General features: G+C 37.8%; 1 protein-coding gene across 3 annotated transcripts in view; it reads left to right on the top strand.

Annotated features, from left to right (window-relative positions):
- The window catches only part of CLASP1 (cytoplasmic linker associated protein 1), a 357,318-nt gene that overhangs the window by 80,390 nt on the left and 261,968 nt on the right, over window positions 1-14,960 (top strand). The gene's annotated exons all lie outside the window — the stretch shown is intronic.

Below are 14,960 nucleotides of genomic sequence, written 5' to 3'. Positions count from 1 at the left end.
TTCCAGTGTTGCTACTTGACACTCATTGCTTTGTGATCTTGGGCAAGTCACTTAGTATGTTGGTGCTCCAGACGACCCCCTAAGACTACAGTTCTTCAGGAGTAGATGTTCTGTCTTCGTGGCAGGAGCTTATGCTATTGAAATCCCAGGTCCATATCCCCTTCTTTCTCCCCAATCTCCTCTCCCTTCTCCTAATGCAAAATGACTTTGGTCAAGATAGTTTATTTTATGAGAGGTATGCCTATAGTATATAAACAATATGACCTATGCCCAGTTTAGTTCTTGCACATTTTTTAATAAATCAAAAAATTATAATTAGCATGTTTTTGGTTTGCAAGTGGTTGAACACAATTTTTAAAAGGTCCTTGAAAATAAATAAAACACACTTTCTACAGTCTTATTTACATCATTGATTTTATTAGAAGGCCTTTTTCTTTCCTATTGGCAATAAAAATGAAAACTGTAGCTTAGTGCTAATCCAAATGACTAACTGTGAATTGGCAAAATTCAAATACATGTTTTCAAAATGAGTTTTAAACAAGGTTCACGAAATGGTGAATGAACATTATGGGATGGAAAAATGAAATTATTTTATAATCTTAACATTATGCTTATAAACTAATCATGATTAATGAGACTCTTAGTGAAGTTAGGTTTTTGGAGACATTTAATAAGCACCTTGTGAAATCCTCTCCCAGTTCTCCTGCTGAGTCTTGCTACTTTGCCACCAGGCCTTAGTTGCCTTCTCCTGGAACATCCTTTTGCCCCTGCAGCTCCTTCTCCCTCTGAGGGGTTCCTCTGGGATCTCCGTGTTGTGGAGGGCCTACGCCAGACATCTCTCGTTTCTTCTCTGACTGCTTCTGACTTCACGTTTTAGGTCCCATTTGTATGTTGTCTTTCCCCCATTAGAATGTGAGCCCCTTGGGGACAGGAACCCGCTTTCTTTCTGCTTGTATTTTTCTTGCCCATGCTTAGCACAGTGCCTGACACATAGTAAGTGCTTAGTAAATGCTTGTTGACTGATGGAATGGATTGTATTGCATCCAACCCTGTTTCACAATTGTGATATATATATGCTATTATGATGGTGATCGGGTTATGCAGGGCAGAATTTATCTTCTACTTGTGTGCATCTGTGATTGCCTTTTTTTCACCTCTCCTTAGTGTCCATTACTCTTTTTCAAGTGTCTGCAGCACTTTGGCTATTATAAATGTGGCCTTTGATTATGTGATTATCACATTACTGCAAGAGAACAACAGTTGTTTGAGTAGGTTCATTTGTTAAAAAAAAAGTTAATAATAAGCTAGGAATATTCCAAACAGGCCATGAAACTCTACTAGTTTAAACTACTGTGTATATCTACAAACCTGCTGCTTTAGCTGGAGGGGGTGGTATGGGAGTGTTACCAGTATAGTTTTCTGCTAGACATCCTGTTAAAGTAGGTTGGGAAAATTGAGCTTAAGTTGCCATCTACTCTAACCTTTGCCAACACAAAAGGGTCACTGAGTTTTAAAATTGCAATTCGTCTTCAGAAAATAACAAGGGGTCAAGCATTGGCATTTATAAGGCCTGAGGCCTAAATATGGATTTTAGAAGCATAGGAGAAAGCACAGATTTGAAGTTCAGATAAGAAAGAGGAAAATAATGGAAGAAATAATTTCATGGCTTTGGAATGAGAGAACCTGGGTTTGCAGATTGCGGGCTATGATATGTGTGGTTAGTGATAGTAGATGTGGGGGATCAAAAGCTTTTATGCATCTTTAAGAGTTCATTAAAAGCTATCTCCTATGATGTTACTGAAATGTTTGGTATGCTTGCTTCTCACCACAGAATTCTTTACATAGTGGAATTGAAACACGTTTCTGAGCCAAAAGGACTGCTTTTATCTTACGGGACCAACTGCTCCTTTGAGTAGTGTGCAGGCCAAATTCTACTAATTCTTTTCTTTGCTGGTGGCACCCACCACGGTGGTATTGAGAGATCTTCTGATTTTGTTTGCTAGATAAGCAACACTGGCCAGCTGTCTTTTTGTGTACAGTAAGAAACTGTAGAGATTAATTATCTAATATTGGTTAAAGGCTTCTTAGAGAAAGATACGTGATATATGTTTTCATCCTTCACTTTGAGGATTTTTACAAGGAATACAAAAGAAGGATAGTATTTGTTCAGCTATAGTTTTAGCAACTCAGTTTGAGATTTTAAACTGTTTGTGTGTAACAAACACATTATATTTAAAATGAGTCTTGAAGGTACTAATAAAAATCCTTCTGAGAAGCTCCTGTCTTCAAAGACAGCACGAAAACCGTGTGACTGTTTTGAAAGACTTCCATAGAAACTTAAAATATGGGAATTAATTTTCTTATTTGTAAAATGAGAGGATTTGACTAGACGAAATATAAGGTCCCTTCCAGGTGGGGGAAGGGGAAGGAATTTATATAGTACGGATAGGTAGCTAGGTTGCACAATGGATAGAGTGCTGGGCCTGGGTCAGGAAGACTCATCTTCCAGAGGTCAAATCTGGCCTCAGACAAGGCCTTGGGCAAGTCACTTAATCCCATCTGCCTCAGTTTCCTCACCTGTAAAATGAGCTGGAGAAGGAAATGGCAAACTACTCCATTATCTCTGTCAAGAAAACCCCAAACGGAGTCACAAAGAGTCAGACATGACTGAAACAATTGAATGGTAAAAATGAGCCAGGGTGTTGTGCTAAGTGCTTTACAAATAATCTTATTTGATCCTCACAACAGCCTTTCGAGATGTGTGGTTATAATTCCCATTTTACCGTTGAGGAAATTGAGGCAAACAGAGGTCAAGTGATTTGCCCAGGGTCAGACAGCTTTTAAGTGTCTGATGTCAAATTTGAACTCAGATCTTCCCAACTCCAGGCTGAGTGCTCTGTTCACTCACCCAAGCTTACCTTTAGGTACATGGATATATCTAGCAAAGCTATGTTCATTTAAATGACTCTAAATAGATAACATTTACATATTTCTTTAAGGTTTGCAAGTTCTTATGTACATTTGCTCATTTGATCAGACAGTGGTCAGATGTTTAAAGTGAGTTGTTAGCCACTTAACGGATAGTGGGATAAAAGATTAAGGACTACTTGATTGAGAAAGGGACTCTTTTAGGAAATCTTAATGATTGTAAAAATTTTATAGTGCAAATAACTACCCAGTGGTAATGCCTGTTTCTGATATTAAATATTGAAAGTGCCATATTTTGTTTGGTTTTATCTTAAAGTGAACCAAAATACTTTTCTCAGTGAGTTGCTTAATGATCCTTCGTGCTTATTAAAGAAACATCATTTACTAATAAGACTAAAGTAACACATTCGTCTAATGACTTAATTATAGATAAATATATAATTATATGTCCCTGTGTGTGTATTTATATTATGTATGTATGTTTTCACTATCACTGCCCTTCACATATTCATCTATGTGTGTTTAAGTAATATAATGATCTAAGATGAACAGAAAATTCAGGGAAACGATGTAATTTGTGTGCCTCGATGTATGTGAGATTGTGTTTTGTTTTAAAATGGAAAGGTGTAAAAGAAGCATTAGAATAGAAGCTCCTTGAGTGCAGGAATTGTTCCACTTTTGTCTTTGTCTTCTTACCACTTATCATACTGCCTGATTCATAACAGGTGCTTAATAAATGCTTATTGATAGATTGATTGGAAAGAATGCAGGATTTGGTCCTGGTTTTGCTTTTTATTGTCTGAGTTACATTGGGGAAGTCCCTCTTTGGGCCTTCTTTTTCCTCACCTGTAAAATGAGGTTAGACTAACTAGATAATAATTACCTTTTTTCCTTGCTTCACTACTTTTTAATTTCAGTTTCATTCAAAAAACATTCTATTACGTGACTACATCTTCCTACAGGAGCTGGTGAATACAAAAAGAAAACTGAAACAGTACCTTTCCCTCAAAGAACTCTCATTGTACTATAGGGAATAAAATAGGTCAGTGAATAATAAATATAATACAAGATAGAGAGTGAAGGGATCAGAAGAGAGATCAGACAAAATTCTCTAGGAAATTATGGGGAGGGCCAGATCCTTATGGGGAGGACCAGATCCTTTCATAGAGAATATGACATTTGAACTAAAGCTTATCATAATTATTTTTATTTCTATCATTTATTTATTTGCACTGTTTATTGCATTATTCATTATTTATTTGCAAAAATTTACATAGAACTTTAAGATCTGCACATCACTTTATATCTGTTATCGCATTTGGTCCTTACAACGACTCTATGAGTTAGGTGGTATTACTGTCTTCATTTTACAGAAGAAGAAACTGAGGCTGAAAGAGGTGAAGTGTCTTGCCCAGAGTCACACAGCTAGTAAGTCTTTGAGGAGTCTTCCTGACTCCAAGTCCAGCACTTTACTCCACCATCTAGCTGCCTTCTTGAAGGAAGATGAGGATTCTGAAAGTCAGAGATGAGAAAAGAAGTCCAAGTATGAATTGATGTCTTGTTCAAACTGATGAAGGTGGATGATGCCACCTTAGAGTTTAGGTAATAGTACTTTGAGTGTAGAGTGTGTGAAGAGATAATGTGGAGTTAGACTGAAGCTAGATTGTGGTTGGAGCCAGGATCAGGTTGAGGATTCTGTTCTCCTGGACTCCTCATTCTCACCTCCCATATCCAGTCTGTTGCCATGTTCCATTGATTGTACTGTTATAGCATCTTTCATATTCTCTCCTTTTCTCTTCTGACACTGCCACCATCCTGGTCCATGCCCTCATGCTGGACTATTATAGTAAGCCTTCTGATTGGTTTTTCTGCTTCAGTTCTCTCCCACTCCAGTCCATCCTCCATTAACCTGTCAGAATTATCTTTCTAAAGGGTAGATCTAACCATGCCATCCTCCTATTCCATGAAGTCCTGTGGCTCCCTATCACTTCCAGAATCCAGTATAAAGCCCTGCTTGGCGCTCCACTGTTTGGCCTCCTCCTGCCTTGCAAGTCTTCTTACATTTGACTCCCCTGCAGATACTCTGCAATCCAGGGACACAAGCCTCCTGGCTGTTCCTTGCACAGGACATTATATTTTCTTACTTCATGCTTTTTCATTGGCTGTCCTCCATACCTGGAACATTTTCCCTCCTCATCTTCATCTTCTCCTGGCTTCCTTCAAGTCCAAGCTAAAATTCTACTTTCTACAAGAAGTGTTTCCCAGTACCCCTTAATGCTAATGTTTTTCCACTGTTGATTATTTCCGATTTATCCTTTAAATATCTTGTTAGTACATAATTGCTTTCATATTGTCTTCCCCATTACACCGGGAATTTCTTGAGAGCAGGCACTGTTGTTTGGTCTTTTTTTGTATGCCCAGCAGTTACCACAATGCCTGGCACATAGTAGGCACTTACTAAATGGTTGTTGACTGACAAAAAGCCCCTGAAGGTTTTTGAATGGGTGAGTGACGTGTGACAACCTTCCCTTTATGAAGATTACTTTGAAGTAGGGAAGGGAGCTCTTGGAGGAAATCAGAAAGATGTTATACTGTTAATAACAGTCCAAATGAGAAGTGATGAAGAGATTAACAACGTTGTCCCCACTTTCTTGTGAACGATATAAGGATAGAGTGGTACCTGGTGTTGGAATAGTGCTTTAGAACTTTTCAAAAGTGCTTTCACATCTCTGGTTAAAGCAGATCCTTTCTGGTAGAGTGGGTTTTATTATCCTTATTTTGAATAGGAAGACTCTGAGATAGCTAGAGCTTAAGCTCCTTGCCCAGAGATCACGTCTTAGCCCCTGCTCCATTAGATTGTGAATTCTTTGACAACATAGATTGCTTTTACCTTTCTGTAAATCCCCAATGCTTAGCACAGTGCCAAATACACAGTAGATATTTAAGAAATATTTGTTGACTTAGTGATAGATTTTGAACTAGAACATAAGTCTTTGGATTTAATTTGACTGTATTTTGTCATGTTTCGTAATAAACTTTTGTGTTGTAAAAACAGGAATGTTTGGGTTTCAGAAATGAATTTTGATTAAATTTTTTGCTGCATAAATTACCAGGTGAACCTGGTGCATATTGGAAACAGGCCAGGGTTGATGACTACTGAAAAGAAATGTCAACAACTACTTTACCTCAGCTTGAGATGTTTGCATTTCTGATGGACTTTGCTTTTATAAGACCAACAGTATAAAAGAGTTTGTTTATTCAGTTGAGGATGAACCGTTGATTTTTCTCTCAACTTAGCCATTCTGGAGAGCAAAATTGGGCTCTAATTACACCACAAAGCAAAACGAGAGGTAGTGTTTCTTCTTTTCTCTCCTCACCTTGGTTTTTAGCTTTGTAGTCTTCCACAAATCCAGGTGACTTAATGATGACCCAAGCACAAAGTGCCATGCCCTCTTCAAATGTCCCACCTAAGTGTTGGCCATTGAGCCAGTTTTAGAGGAGCTGAGTCTTAACCATGATGAGAGTTGAACAAAAGCAAAATAGGTTCATTTGGAGTTCTTTTAAATCGGATTTATTTGTATCTCTAACAAGTTTTGGATTTTTTAAAATGTGTTTTAGAAGGCTGATTTATGGATGGGAAGTTAGGATCCTTAACATATTTTCCAAAGGACTTTGTATACTGACCATCTCTTGTGGAGAGAGAATTGATGTTCTTAATTCAGAATCTTGGGTCACTGAAAAGAATTTTTATTTGGCATTGAAACTTTTTTTGTATTGTCATATGAATACTTATGTACTTTGGATGATTTGGAAATTCAGTTCAGCACCGTCAAGTCACTATAAACACCTCCAGTCATTAGCTGCAGTATAGCCACTCCAACTTTTTCCCTTTCCCCAAGTATAGCACCTCTTTAGGCTGTCCTAAGGACTTGTACAAAGTAAAAACTTTCTCTGCTTTTGGGTTTTTTCCCTGACGGTTTCCTGGAATATAAAGTCTAAGTTAGAGTCTATGCGGAGATTTACTGCTAAATTGATCTTACATAAATAAGTACCTGGATGGATAACTTCTTGCTGTGAAAAGGAAGAGACCTTTCTACCAAAAAGCATCATTTCCAGAAAGGCCTAAAATTCTGTAGTTATAGAAGGATTATCCTTTTTTGGGAGATTCTTCCCCCCTGACCCTTAGAAAACTCTGGAAAAAGCATGGTTATTTTGGGAAAGGGACACTGGGTTGGAGTCAGAAGACCTGATTTTGAATCCTATTACTACAACTAGTTCTGCCACCAGGGTGACCTTGGGCAAGTAGCTTTCCTTGAGCCTCAGTCTGCTGAATTGTAAAATGAAGGGCTTGGATTAGAGTATCTTTAAATTCTAATTAATGAGATTAATTTGAAACATAAGATAGAAGAACCTTCCTATTTTTTCTTTTACAATTTAATTTTTTTATAAAAATTTATTTTCAATTCTGAATTCTCTAGATCCTGCGCTTCTCCCCACTGAGATAACTAGAAATACCAATACCCATTGTACATATGAAGTTATGCAAAATATATTTCCACATTAGCCATATTGCAAAAGAAGAAAAAAAGCAAGAAAAATAAAATGTGCTTCAGTCTGCTGTCAGAGTTGCTCAGTTCTCTGTGGAGGTGGATAGCATTTTTTGTCATGAGTATTTTGGAATTGTCATGGATTATTGTATTGATCAGAATAGCTAAGTTTTTCATAGTTGATCGTTACAGTATCATCATTACTGTGTACACCATCCTCCTGTTTCTGTTCGCCTCACTCTGCATCCGCTCATACAAATCTTCCCCAAGTTTTTTGGACATTATCTACTTTGCCATTTGCACATTATTTTATTTTATTTTTTCAATTACATCTAAATAAACATTTTAACACTCTTTTAAAAAAAAATTTGAGTTCCATATTCTCTTCCCCCCTCTCCCCTTCTCTTTCCTTGAGAAGTGAAGCAGTTTGATATAGATTATTCATGTGCAGTCATGTAAAACATTTCCATATTAGCCATGTTGCAGAAGAAAATACAGACTAAAACACCCACAAGAATAATAAAGTTTAAAAAAAAAGTTCTTCAAACTGCATTCAGACTCTCATCAGTTCTTTCTCTGGAGGTAGATAGCATTTTTTCATCATAAGCCCATTAGATTATCTTGGATATCATTGTATTGATCAGAGTAGCTAAATCTTTCGCAGTTGATCTTTATTATAGTATTACTATTATTACTGTGCACAGTGTTCTCCTAGTGTACCTTACTCTGTATTGGCTCATATAGGTCTTCTGAGGTTTTTCTGAAATCATCCACTTTGTCATTTCTTACAACACAATAATATTTCATCACAATCATCTACCAATTATTTAGCCGTTCCCAGTTGATGGGCATTCTATCAGTTTCCAATTCTTTGCCATCACAAAAAGAGCTACTATAAATATTTTTGCACATATGGGTCTTATTCTTTTTATCTTGCTCTCTTTGGGGTACAGACTTAGTAGTGGTATATTGCTCGGTCAAAGGGTATGCACGTTTTTATAGTTCTTTGGGCATAGTTCCAAATTGTTCTCCAAAATGGAACAGTTCACAACTCTATCAGCAGTGCATTAATGCACCTAATTTTCCATATTCTTTCCAGGATTTGCCATTTTCCTTTTCTGTCATATTTACCAATCTGCTGAGTATGAGAGTTGTTTTAATTTGCATTTCTGTAATTATTAAGTGTTTTAGAGCAGAGCTGTCCAAAGTGCAGTCTGCGGGCTGCATGTGGTCCGCCTGTGTTTACTGTGGGCGTGGAAATTGACATAAATGCTTTAACTAAAGCATTTGTGTTGATTTCTGTGCTTGTGGTTGACAGTCTGGCTGCATGGGGGCACACAGCCTGTGTTTTGGACAGCCCTGTTTTAGAGCATTTTAAAATCATGACTATTGATTGCTTTGATTACTTCCTCTCACAACTGCCTATTTAGAATCTTTGGTCATTAATCAATTGGGGAGTGGCTCTTATTCTTATAAATAATGGCTGAATTCCCTATATATTTTAGAAATATGACCTTTATCAAAGAAATTTCACCTAGTTTCCTGTTTTCCTTCTAATTTTGGCTGCATTGTTTTTGTTTGTGCAAAAGCCTTTAAATTTACTCAGAATGATCAGTTTTACCTCCCATGGCCTCTGTGCCTCTCATTTGGTCGTGAAAAGAGACTTCCTTTTTAGTAATTTTTCTTAGAACAAAGCCTAAGAGTAAGACACTTCTGATGATTACAAAGTACTCAGGTTAACATATATGGGTCACCAGGTCAAATAACTGAGTATGGATGTATTTGTGCATATATACGTATGTGTAAATATTATAGTAAAACCCTCTGTTCCACCCCCCTCCCCCAACAAAACAGAAAAACAAACAGCTTTCCTAAGCCCGAAGTTCTCCAACCTTGAAGCAGTGATCATGACTAGCCTAGTTTCTCTTGTATCTTTCTTGTTTCTTATTAGGGCCAGTTAGCCCCTCCCTATTTAAAGGCTCATAACTATCTCTCCCTCCTACCCTACTCCCCACATACACTCACACAGACACAGAATCTTCCATCTAGGTAGGAAGAAGGATCCTTGGATCCATATTGGAGTGAGAAGAGCTTCAGCATCAAGTCTTTGTTATTACTGAACTACTCTGTATTTCTAAGAATGGAGCACTTGCTTGTCTTTGACAAACCTTCTGCATAGTATGCTCACGTTCTAACATGATCTGTCTTGTTTATAAGCTCTGAAGGCCCTACTCCTTGTTGAGTATGCCTGAGTCACTGCCCATTTTTTCTGCGCTGGAGTCATTCTTTCTTTCCTCCTGATTGTATTGGAGACTGGATTCTTACCTGTGAACTCCCACCCTTATGCCTGGGTCCCAGTATTTGCCAGCAGATCTTCTGTTTCCATCTTTTGTTGGCCAGATCATCCACTTAATTGTTCACTATCATATGTATATTGCTGCATTGTTGAGATTTCTTTATTGTGAGCTGGTGAGATCTACCCTGGTGCCCTGCTTTAGAGGATTTGTTTAATTTCTGTGCTCTGGCCTTCTCTAGTCTGGTGTGTATAGCTGTTGTAGCTATTGCAGTTTTGGTCTCTGTTTTTGTGAAGAAATAGTTGGTAAGAACTCAGGAGGAAGCAAGGATCTAAACACCTGGATACTTGAAAAACTGTTAAGTTGTTTGGTAGAAATGTAATTCACATGAGTACCTTATACCATTTGTTATAATAAGCTTCAAATAAATACATGACCTAGAGAACTTAGAGAATGAAGGAAGAACCTTTCACAAGAGTGTCTAGGGGGAGAATTCTAATGGACAGTTAGCAGTGGATAAAATGGAGAGTTTTGATTGCACAAAATCGAAGCTTTTGCAAGAACAAAATTAGTGCAGCTAGAATTAGGAGAGAAACTTTTGAGATTGTTTACATTTAAAATAGATTTTGGATACACTGAAATGATAAGAAAAACCATTTGTAGCAAATATCTCCAATAGAGGCCTGATCTACAAGATACATAGTTATGTCAATTCCATCTATAAGAATAAGAGCCTTTTCTTATAGTATAACATGATGTATTATTTGTCAAAGGACATATAAGCTATGAACAAACACATGAAAGTATTCTCTAAATCACTAATCGTATAAAAATGAGAACTAAAACAACCTTGCCTCGTACCATCAGAATAGCAAAGATAAAGTTAAGAATTGTGGAGAGGCTGTGGGAAGAAGATTGGCACACTATTGCACTATTGATAGAGCTCTGTTGGTTCAATAGTGGTTAAACACTGTTGGTCTAACTATTCTTGAAAATAATTTGGAGTTTAACTGAAAAAATTTACTGAATTTTTTTTGCTATTTGACCCAGCAGCATTTTTCCAACTCCCTTCCCCCTGCCACACACACACACACACACACACACACACACACACACACACACACACACACACACACACTCACACACTCACACTCACACATACAGTCTTCCAATGAGGTAAAGAGACAAAGAGGAAGGTGTCATATATACAAAAATATTTATAGTAGTTCTTTTTATAGTAAATAAAAACTGGAAAGAAGGTGGGGGTACCCATCGATTTGGGAAATAGTTAAATTGTGGTATGTTAATATAACGGAATATTGTTGCACCATAAGACATGACAAATATGGAGAATTCAGAGACTTGAGAAGACTTGTATGAAGCAATACAAAACAAAGTAAATAGGACCAAGATAATAGTTTGCACAGTTAATCACAATAATATGAAATAAAACATCATTGGAAGACTTCAGAACTTGCGTAAAGTCAGTAACATCAGTGCATAAATCAATGAATGAAAAAATTTATCAAGCATTACTATCTGTGAAAGCATTGTGATAAGGGTTAGGAGTATAATTAGAAAAGTAGAAAAGTTTACATCTTTGTGGGGGAAACAATATATAGGAGTTTAATGGAAAGATGCCATGTTCCCTAGCTTGTAGAAGCAAATACATCTTACTTAACATAGTTTCAAGTGGTAAGATAAGATCATATCTGTTTCTGATTTAGAGTGCTTTGACAATGCCAAGGATTTTGAGGTCAAGAACCTTCTTTTCTGGGTCTTTAGTAGCCATGGTTGCTGAGGAGGCAGAAACAGTTGCCAGGTTGCATCTCCATAGACGTTGCTTCCTGGGGTAATAATTGCTATGGGGGCTAGCTAGAAGCAAGTCTGGTGGTCTGGGTAGCATGGCTGTTCCCAGGGTTCTTGGGCTTATCCGCTCCTTGGTGTCACACTCGATTAGTGCTGGTTCAAAGAACTTCATGGTGAGTCATGGCTTCTACCTCTAGGCAGAGAAGTGGTAGACCGTAGGTGAAGAGGAGGCACATGTTTTTAGGTATGACCAATGTGTTTTGTTTTACAGTTTGATTATTCTTATAATCTTATATTCTTATTATTCCAAAGGAGGTTTCTGTTGGGACGGGTGGTGAGGGGAAAGTCAGTGGAAAAGGCAGTGATCTCCCTCTCCCCACAAAAGTACATTAATAAAACATTTTTTAAAAGAAAAGGAAAAAAAAGTCTTATTTAACTGTATTGTGGTTGCTTCATTGCTAGGAAAGGCGTCCTTATTGGCTAGCCTTCTGTGTGAAAACGGGACAGGAAGGAAGAAATGTAGAAAAGGAGGAAGAGACTACAGAGATGAATGATGACAGTGATGAGAAGTGGAAATGAGAGAGAACAAGCAGCAGACGCTGACAGCAGAAGAGAGCCCTGCACAGAGACAGACAAATAAAACACACACGGTCCAGCTGAGATAGAGTGGAGGATAGAACTGACAACAAGCTACCTATGTTCTCTTCGTCACTAATTCAGTGAACCTTGTTTTGAATGGAGTTGACAAGTTAAAAGAAACTGCCAGGGTGAAGTTGATTTTCTGGAGAATGGGAAAACCCCTTGGGAGAAGGAAAGTTGTTTCAACCTTTGATTTACTCATTAATTTTGCAGAAGGGTGGCTGTGTCTATTGCTCAGGCTGGCAGGCAGTGTCACATGCTTCACTCCATCTTTATGAAGGAGACAAGAGACTAATAAGAAAACTAACTCCAAGGACTTTTTTCTGGAAGGTAGGTTTAATGCCACCACCAGCATCTGGGCTCACCCAGCCTGGTGCCCCCAATCATCCATGTGGCATTTTATCTACTGCAGCAACTGGTGTTCATAATAACAACACTCACCCGTACAGAAAGACTACTTAAGTTATGTCTAATCAAGTGTTCAAAAAACAGGACATTTTACATTTTAGGCAGCTCCTAATAAGTTCTGCATTCTAAAGGATTAGCAGTCAACTCTGTGGAATATGCAGCCATGTAGAACAAAGGTTGAGGGTCTTGGATAGCTCAGGTTTTATTGTATGCAATTCAAAAGAAATCCTTTATCTGCTCCTTTTTCTCTTGGCCAAAGTATAACATGCTGATTTCTTTTGATTTTTCTTCCATGGGAGAAAAGGGGTTTTATTTCTTTTTGTAACCAATGTCATTTGTGCCCTTAATGGTTTGTTGCGCTGGATGGAGATGAACTCTTAGGGTGAAAGATAACTATGGCTCCATGGCCTGTGATTTTTCTCTTCATTGTTTCTGCTGCTCATGTCAGTCTACCTGGATTGTCTTTGAATCAAGGCCTTTAAGGTGTTTTAGCTTGAGCTAAACAAACTCTCCTTCTCAATTACTTAAAAAATCCTTTCTCCTGTGATCACATTACAGATAGGTTTGAAGTCCTTTTGACAAACTATGTGTGTCTTTGTTTTGTATGGGTCCTTCTTTCCTGTTGGCATTTAGTGAAGATTTAATACTAATAAAAGTCAGTCAGCAGTTTAACAAACATTTAGAAATCCAATCTCTTTGCAGTATACTGAATGTCTGTAACACCTTTATCATTTTCCCTTTATCCTTTTCAAGGGTGAGAAGAAGTGATAGAAACTCCAGAAATTTACCAATACACTGAAATTTACCAGTCCACCAATCCCTTTCCTCCCTTTTTCAGGAGACACAGAGAGGAAATCAGGACTAGTTATTGCTCAATCAATTAGGAACCTCCTAGAGTTTGTTTTTGGCTTGGTCTAAGTTATTTTTACTGAAGTGATGGTTCTTAATAGTCTAGATTTCTTATTACATTATTTATCCAGACTAAGTGAGTAGCTAGCACACATTGACTAATTTATTCAGTATTTTATTTGAGTGCCTAATATGTAGGGGATATGAATATGAAGAATAAAAGTTTCTTTAGTGCAAGTGCTGTGACTTACTTTATATCTTTAGAGTCTTAGACAGCTATTGCCTCGCGTATAATAGGTGTGTAATCAGTGTTGTATATATAGGCTAAACTTGTTCCCCACATGGAGCTTACTCTCTAATTGGAGACAGAAAGTCTATCGTATATAATAACTGTGCAAAGCAATGCGTGAGAAGTAGTACAGACAGATACAACATACAGGTGTTTAGAGTTGGGAGAAGGATCTTTTTCTCAGAGGTTAATTGAACAAGTCTTCATAGATGAAGCGGTCTTTGATTTGGGGCTTATAGATGGGTAGGATTTTGATGGGCCAAGAAAAGGGAAGTTATTTTAGGCAGAGAAAATGAAGTGTATGAGCAAAGATGGGGGGGTGGTAGGTGGTATTAGGCCATACACATTTATATAGCACCCAAGATGTGCTAGGCACTGCACTTTTACAATTGCTTTCTTTTTACAATCGTTATCTCATTCGATCCTCACAACTTTGCACAGTAGAGGCTGTTATTATCCCCATTTTACAAGTGGGGAAACTGAGGCAAACAGGTCAAGTGACTTGCCCAGTGTCACACAGCTAGTAAATGCCTGAGACTGGATTTGAACTCATGTGTTCCTGACTTCAGGACCACCATTCTGTCCACTGGGCCATCCAGCTACGTCTTGCAGAGACAGGGGGAGAACACTGTGTTTGAGAGAATAATTTGATTGAAACATACAGTTAATTTTAGGAGAAAAAGAAAGCAAGCAAGATTGTGACTGTGTGCCTGGCTAAGGAGTTTGAATTAATTCATTGATACTGGGAATCCATTGGGGATGGATGTAATAATAATAATCATGGTGGTGGTGGTGGTGATGGTGGTGTAGTACTTTAAGGTTAGAAAGGCACTACATATGTGTGTGTGCATGTGTGTGTGTATACAAACATACACACATATAAATATACATATCATTAATCATGTGTAATATTCAGAACCTTCCTGGGTTTTACACAGAAATGACATGGGTCAGATTTGTACATTGATATGTGCATGCTTTTGATGGATTGAAGAGAAGGAGGGACTTGAGACAGGGAGGTCATTTTTGAGTCTGGAACAGTCATCCACCTGAGAGGGAATGAAGGCCTGGACTACGGTGGTGACACTTGGAATGTTGAAGAGGTGGGTTTGGGAAACATAGTGAAAGAAGATTGGTAATAGATTTTTGAGCATTTGGCTCAATTAAAACATAGCTGAAATGTATGGAGTTTCCTTG

This window comes from Trichosurus vulpecula, chromosome 2 (genome assembly GCF_011100635.1).
Source record: "Trichosurus vulpecula isolate mTriVul1 chromosome 2, mTriVul1.pri, whole genome shotgun sequence".
In the NCBI taxonomy this organism is placed as follows: domain Eukaryota; kingdom Metazoa; phylum Chordata; class Mammalia; order Diprotodontia; family Phalangeridae; genus Trichosurus; species Trichosurus vulpecula.
Note: the sequence above shows the minus strand (reverse complement) of the source record. Positions and strands in the feature narration are given on the sequence as shown.